The following is an 8,590-nucleotide window of genomic DNA, read 5'->3' as shown; positions in this document are numbered from 1 at the left end:
TGATGTCCCACCACCTCTCCACCAGAGCAGCAAGAAGGGGCCTACTCGCAGTGAGGCGCAAGAGTTCCATGCAGAAGGTCCCAAAGCTGGCCCGGTCGACAATATAACGGACCGCATCGGGTAGCTCCATGTACCAACCGCAAGCAGCAGTGTTCCCATACCCTCGGAAGGCATGAGAATCTCCCTGTGTTCAAAACAAGCAGTTGCAAAGCAGTGTTAAGAATTGATGAAAATGCAGTGTATGTGCATGTGTCCGAGTCCACACAGATATTGAGTGTGGGTGTGCTCACAGTGAACTACAGCATATGATGCATCAGTATGTTTGAATTGTTCAGTTGAGGATGCAGCGTGTGTGCGTGTGTTCATATTTAAACAGATACCGGGTGTGGGTGTTGTAACAAGCCCGCGGGGGACCTCGCTACAGCTCAGACTCGATTTTGTAGTCACGGTTCTAAGTCTGAACCAAAGAGTCCAAATCCGGCAAATCGTTTTGAGAAAACAGATTTTTGAAAGAAGTGTCAAACATGGACTGCTTTGCCAGATACAGAGTCGCCACCTAAATATTTTATTTTGGGAAATTTAGGAAACCCTGACTCGGTGCCAAAAGGCCACGTGTCCGTCATCACCAAAGTTGCCTCGGCTCGGGAACTTGGGTACGATTAGGGAAGGTCACTTCGTGAGCACCCCCGCTCGCCCAATCAAAGATCGGCCTCTACTAACCATGATATGTATTTTTGAAAACATTGTGTGTTCTTATTCCGGTTATTAGCCTAGGTTACTATGTGATGCGTACAGCATACAAGTATAGACCGGATCGCCTGAATTGGAACAAAAACATTTCATGTTCGCTTTTTGAAAATGGTTTGCTACCCGCAGGTAGGCTTGAAACATTTGATGATTTATTCCGATTCAAGTAACCCAACCTTCACCCACAGGCATTTAGGCAGTTATATCACATAAGCAATTAGCCTCATAGTAAGCATGCTATTCATGGCAGTCACTCACACGTATGCAAGGATGCTAAAGCATAAAACTTACCGAGTACTCCAAGCCAAAATAGAAAACTCATTAGAAATCATGCATGACCCTAAGTATACAGAAATGCCTAATGCAACACATGCAAAAATGCAAACTATAGCAGGCTCAGCTATTCTAAACATGGCATATGAAATGCTACAACTAACATGTATTCAATTTGGAATTGAAAGTACGATGCAGTTAGTATGATGCGCCGAGCCTGGTGCATGCAAGACAGATGAATGATGCAAACATGCTATCATACTGTGTACTAATTGAAATATGCTCTAATCTAACCATCATAAGCAGGTAAATAAAAAGGGAGAAAGACGTGGGGTTGGAAGACATACAACACACACGCGCACACTTATTACAGTTTTGCCCCCGCGCAGAGGGTCCGAATAAATATACAGTCCCGAATAAAAGAATATTACAGTCCAAATGTTACAGTCCGAATAATATACAAATTCCTAATTAATTAACAGATTAACTAAGAAAGCTTAATAAAACAGGCATGCAAGCCAGGGACTGCCTTGCTTCTGATGGATGATGCATGTCCGGGTTGCCTTGCGCGGAAATCCACCGGGATGCCCCAATTAGCCTCTGTTTAGCAGTTATTCTTGGAAAGCGTGCCGAGCTCCGAAAAGTTACTGATTCTTCATTTTGCTGCAACAGAGAGCAAGAAAGGGGCATAACAATGTATTTCACAAATATATGCATGCCTCGATCCTCGTGCCACCAATCACGCATACCGAGGCATGATGGCCGAGGAGTCGAAATGCACAACTCAATATAGAATGAATGCACGTATAAACCCAATAAAACCTAACTCCATCATGGATAATCCAGAGTGTCGGTGACTGAGGAATTGAGATACATTCCGTCACTCAGAGTACGAAATGCACCTCGTTTCCCATGCCCGGGCTAACTCCTATTCCGAACACGATGCAATATGCATGACATGCAACTAAGATGCAATCCTAACATACACCATGCTATGAAAGTGAGATGCCTCGAAATGCGTACACACGGGCACGCAAACTGAGAAAATGACAGAATACGATCTAAGATACAACCTAGTATGCACTATGCCATAAAAAAGAGATGCCTTGAAATGCGTGCACACGGGCACGCAAATCGAGGCGATGATATATGCAATGCAAATGACATGAAAACATGATATGGGCTTATACCAACATGAGTGAGCCTCAGCCACACTCACATAGGATGCCGATGGATGAAAATGAAGTGCCTCGAAATGCGTGCACACGGGCACGCAAATCGAGGCGATGACAGAATGCGATGCAATGACATAGAAAACATGATATGGGCTTATACCAACATGAGTGAGCCTCAGCCACACTCACATAGGATGCCGATGGATGAAAATGAAGTGCCTCGAAATGCGTGCACACGGGCACGCAAACCGAGGCGATGACAGAATGCGAAGCAATGACATGAAAACATGATATGGGCTTATACCAACATAAGTGAGCCTCAGCCACACTCACATAGGATGCCGATGGATGAAAATGAAGTGCCTCAAAATGCGTGCACACGGGCACGCAAACCGAGGCGATGACAGAATGCGATGCAATGACATAGAAATGGAAAGCAATCATTCTAATGGAATTTCAGCACTAAAATATGGGGGAAAACAGTCCCGAAATGAGGCGAAATGACACCAAATGCATGGAATAGTCCCGAAATGCGAATTTAGGCACCCGAAATGGCCTATAGCTATGCCAAACATGCACGATATGGACATGTAATGCAAAGACAGAAGCTAGGAAGTCCCAAAAAGGGCACTTTCACAGTTATAAACATGGCCAAACAGCAAGCATAGGTAGGGCAAAAATGGCATGCAAGAATAGGGGCCAAGAGAGGGGTAATGAAGCAAGTGATATAAGCAAAATCAAAACTGAAAAATTTCCTTCTACAACATTGAAGAGGGACCAAAAATATGAATGTTTACAGTATATGGAAAGCCTCAAATCAATATACAAACATGCTAAAAAAACGGCACAAGATTGAGGCTCAAAAGGTGCTATAACATGAAGTATACAAAATAATCACCAAACAGAAAAAAAATGTTAATGAAACATGAAGTATAGGCCAAAATAAGGCCACTTTCAGTTCTGTGAAAAAGCCAAAAACAGAAGCAAGGGGGGCTGCCAATTTATGCAAAAATGGGGGCCAAATAAGGGATATAACTACAAGTGGCACATGGAGGCATCAAATGGTGAGGGGTCCTTCAACAATGTTGAAGAAGGGCCCAAAATAAGCACATTCACAGATTACATCATGCTCAAAAACAGATTTCTCATGGGCCAAAAATAGCATGCAAGATTATGACATATAAGAGGATCAATGAAGCAAGTGCATCATGAAGGGCTCAAACAGGGTTGAGTCCTTAATGAAAAGTGAAAATGAGATCAAAAGAAGGCCACTTTTAGGGCCGGAGCTTGAAGCAATAAGCATATAGGGCTTACAAATGGATCAAGAAAAAGGGTCAAAAGAGGAGAAATGTCACTCACCCTTGAAGACCAAAGCTTTTGTTGCTTCTTGGACCAAATTTGTTGCCTTTTAGCTGCTGGAATTCCTCCTCTTGCTGCCGAAATGGAGTGGTGGTGGTAGAGCTTGGTGGTGATGAAGAAAACAAGGTGTAGGACTTAGGGATTTTTAGGAAAATGAGAGAGATGGAGGGAGATTTGTGTCTTGAGGGTTGAAGAACAAATTTTCTAACCCCTAAATGTGATATGGCTTGCTGGTTATAAGGACCAAAAAGGGGGTGTAAAGGTGGGGGAAAAGGAGGCCAACTTTCCCCCACAAAATATCCCCCGGATATTGATATTTTCTGGGGGATAAAGCTATACAGCTGTAAAGTGAACAGTGTGAGGATTACGGCCGGCCAAGTATTTTTGCTGCAGGTGGCCGGCTGGCCACATCCCCTAGCCGGCCGGCTAGGGGTCAAAAGGGTCAAGCTGGTTTAGTGGCCGGCCACCACATGATGGTGTCCTCCCATGTGTGTACATCACAAATATGTGGTTCAAAGTTCAAGAAAGTGGCCCCAACGTGTTCAACATTAGCCCGGAAGGAGGGGTTCAAAAGGGTCAAATGGAATTACTGGCCGGCCACCAACTTTTAGGATCCTCCCAAGTGTGTACATCACAAATATGTGGTTCAAAGTTCAAGAAAGTGGCCCCAAGGTGTTCAACATTAGCCCGGAAGGAGGGGTTCAAAAGGGTCAAATGGAATTATTGGCCGGCCACCAACTTTTAGGATCCTCTCAAGTGTGTACATCACAAATATGTGGTTCAAAGTTCAAGAAAGTGGCCCCAAGGTGTTCAATATTGGCCCGGAAGTGCGAAAAACGGATGTCGGAGGGCGAAAATGGAACATAATTGGTTGCCAAGATAAATTCTAGCCTCCCACCCTCCTACGGCCTTCCCGGTGATAAAACAGAGGTACCTGCCAAAAATGAACAAAAACCGATGCAAAACGAATGCTCGGGGGCCAAAACACGCAGTTCGGGGTCCCGAAAATGGGCTGTTAAGCACCGAAAGTGGCGTTCAGCCACGAAGTGGGTTTCTCAGACCCCAGTGTCCCTCAAAAGGGAGAAAATAAGATGTATGCCAAAAATCAGAGCGAATGGAGATGGTTAAGCGGTCCCGAACCGAGGCACACGAACGGTCCCGAAAAACCGGAAACCGGACTCTGAAATGGGCAAAATGGCCTGCGGCCACAAAATGTAGCCCACGGCCACTGAGAGATGGTCTACGGGACCTCTCCCTCCCCTCGAGAAAAGAAACAGAGAAAACCGAGTCTGGTTCGCAAATCGAGACAAGGCACAGATGAGGGTTCGGAAATCCGGAGGCAGGGCTTACGGCCGCGACTCTGAGACTTCTGAACGAGCACGATATGCAACGTCACCGAGCGCTCAATCGGTGATGTCTGAGTCTTAAGGTCGGTCAAAAATGGGGTGTCTACAGTTGCCCCTCTTTGACAGAACTCGGAAGTCACAAGTGACGGGAGTGAATGTCAAAGCCCAGAGACGACCCATTTTTGACAAGGCCGAAGACTTAGACAAAGCAGACAAGATAGACAAAGATGTGCCCGCAGGCATGCCCGCAGGCAGGGGCAAAATGCAAATGATATGCCAGAAGATTTTGAAGATTGGGCTTATACGCTACGCGAGGCCGGTTTTGAAAGTTGGACTTATACGCTACGCGAAGCCGGTTATCACTCATGATCATGCAAAGAGAGCTGTAATGAAGCAATTATGCGAAATAAATGCAACATTTTTAAGCAAGAATGCAAAGCAACAACTACATTTCATGCAGTTAAGAATGCGGAGGATTATTCAATCCCCGCCACGTCTCACACGGAGAAGATACGATACCTGCGCGATTCGTCTGGTCGCACCAGCCTCAATTGAACCGTACATACAATATCGTGCCTGTAAAAGAGAGAAATTGCAACAAGTACAATATGCTACCAACATATATTTAATGTGATTCCGAAAGTTTGACACACGCAGTGCTGGTGAGTGAATGGATCGCAATGAGAGAGTGGAACATGCGTGACAACGCATGCTCAAGCATAGAGGTATGCCAATATCAAGAAATATGCATAAAAATGTGAGTATGCTCATGAGAATGCAAGTTATGTGCATGATAGTGCGAAACAAGCATAAGTCAACGTGCCCGTTTGTTACGAAACAACGAGCAATGGAAACGCGTGTTTCGGCGAAGGCAACTCGATCACGGCCTCCGATCCGCTTCCCGGAATGGCTACAACACATTCAAAAAGGATACACTTCGATTTCGATGAATGATGACGAGACATATGTCAGAACTTGAAGCTGAAGTCCCGGCGGAGCAATTCCGCGACCGGAAAGTGCACTTTTCTTGAATTTTTTTTTAGGTCCCGAGAACTCCGATCTTCCTCAAAATTTGCAGAGAGCTAGGTGGGCATGTGGGGGACACCACCGGCCGTTTATCTTCCCAAGGGGAGGCCACCGGCCACTTTTGCCAAAAGGAATTAGCTGGCCGGCCGGTTTTCCAAAAAGAAAATGGCTGGCCGGCTAGAAAAGGTGGCCGGCCGGCCATATGCCCAAATCCGAGGGCATTTTGGTCTTTCACCTCCTTTCTTCATGCTCTCTCACCCCAAGACTTGGAGCCTATATAATGCAGCCGAGATCTTCTCCTCTCTTGCCTCCTACAACATTTTCTTCTCCAGATCTGAGTTCCATACGCGTTTTCCAACGCCCCACGCAAGTTGTTTCCGCAAAAATATTCAGTTTCAAGCACTTTGAAGCGATTAAATTTCGGTTTCGGAGCTTCTTTTCTCATTTTCGTCACTTGAGGTAAGTTTGTCTCAATATTTGGAAGATTTTCTCGGGAGTTGACTTTTGTTGACTTTTTCATTTCCCGAGAGTTGACTTTTTCCAATTTTGGCTCATTTTCGCTCATTTTTGCTCCTTTTGCAGATTCTTTGAAAATGGCGGGCAATTCTCCCCACGGCGGAGGCTTTCCAGGTGCCGGAGACGATTTTGATCCCATGACTCTACCCCCGAGGGTCCGCCCTTTTATTCCCGGGAGTAGGGGTGTGCGCGGTGCGGGTCGGTGCGGTTTGAGAGGAAAATAGAAACCGTATGGCGGGTGGCGGATTGATAAAAGTTTCACTAGAATTTGCCATTTTCCTTATCAAAAACCGGCGGTTCGGTTGGCAAATAATGGCGGATTTGCCTTGGCGGTTCGGGCGGATTGGCGGTTTATAAAAAATATAATTCAAATTACAAAACTTAAATCAAAGAGTAAAAAAAAGACGAGAGATACCGTGATGTTAAGCATCTTGCGAAGTTTTCTTCTGATGCAGCAAGTGTAGCAACAACATGATAATATCAACGACTATGCCATCAGTTCATTACAAGCATCTGTGGAAGCTACAATGATCAAATACAATACATAAAATTCCCCTTGAGCAGTAATGTAATACTATATTCTAAGGTATAGAACAACAAGCAAATTTAAGTAAAAAAGAATTTTTAGAATCTTATAAAACATGATTTAATAGCGGTGCGGGTCGGTGCGGTTTGGAAGAAAAATAGAAACCGGCGGATTGATAAAAGTGTCACTAGAATTTGCCATTTTTCTTACCAAAAACCGGCGGTTCGATTGACAAATAATAACGAATTTGCCTTGGCGGTGCGGTTCGGTGCGGTTTTGGCGGTTTCAGCAGTTTCGGCGGTATTATGCACACCCCGGGCCGGGAGGTACAATCCGCCAGCACATGTCCTTCCGCGTGCCGTTTTCCGTCACTTCACTAGCTTTGACGAGCGAGCACCTGGGGATCTGCTTCTCCGGGAGCCAGAGCATCACCTCTCTCATGAGGCCCGAGAGGTATTTACTTCGTTTTCTGCATTTTTCCGTACATTTCGCACCTTTGCCATGCTTGAACACGCAGTTTAGCTTATGACATAGTACTTTGCTTGCATCCTGAACATGTAGTTTAAACATTCAAATTTCTGAACACTTGGCTCATTAATTAATTGTGAACGCACAGTACACATTAGTTAAGAGGTGAACACACGGCTCAAACACTGATTTGTCGAACACACAGCCCGAATTCGAAAGTGAACACACGGCCCACACTTTAAATTTTCTGAACACACAGCCCAGATTAGAATAGTGAACACGCAGCCCACACTGATTGAAAGTTGAACACGCAGCCCAAACTTTAAATTTCCTGAACACGCAGCCCAGATTAGAATAGTGAACACGCAGCCCACACTAGTTGAAAGTTGAACACGCAGCCCAAACTTAAATTTTCTGAACACGCAGCCCAGATTAAAATAGTGAACACGCAGCCCAAACTTTAAATTTTCTAAACACGCAGCCCAGATTAGAATAGTGAACACGCAGCCCACACTGATTGAAAGTTGAACACGCAGCCCACACTAGTTGAAAGTTGAACACGCAGCCCAAACTTTAAATTTTCTGAACACGCAGCCCAGATTAGAATAGTGAACACGCAGCCCACACTGATTGAAAGTTGAACACGCAGCCCAAACTTTTAATTTTCTGAACACGCAGCCCAGATTAGAATAGTGAACACGCAGCCCACACTGATTGAAAGTTGAACACACAGCCCAAACTTTAAATTTTCTGAACACGCAGCCCAGATTAGAATAGTGAACACGCAGCCCACACTGATTGAAAGTTGAACACGCAGCCCAAACTTTAAATTTTCTGAACACGCAGCCCAGATTAGAATAGTGAACACGCAGCCCACATTGATTGAAAGTTGAACACGCAGCCCAAACTTTAAATTTTCTGAACACGCAGCCCAGATTAGAATAGTGAACACGTAGCCCACACTAGTTGAAAGTTGAACACGCAGCCCAAACTTTAAATTTTCTGAACACGCAGCCCAGATTAGAATAGTGAACACGCAGCCCACACTGATTGAAAGTTGAACACGCAGCCCAAACTTTTAATTTTCTGAACACGCAGCCTTGATTAGAATAGTGAACATGCAGCCCACACTGATTGAAAGTTGAACACGCAGC

This window comes from Camellia sinensis, chromosome 2, assembly GCF_055761805.1.
Source record: "Camellia sinensis isolate YWXY chromosome 2, ASM5576180v1, whole genome shotgun sequence".
Lineage (NCBI taxonomy): Eukaryota > Viridiplantae > Streptophyta > Magnoliopsida > Ericales > Theaceae > Camellia > Camellia sinensis.
Note: the sequence above shows the minus strand (reverse complement) of the source record.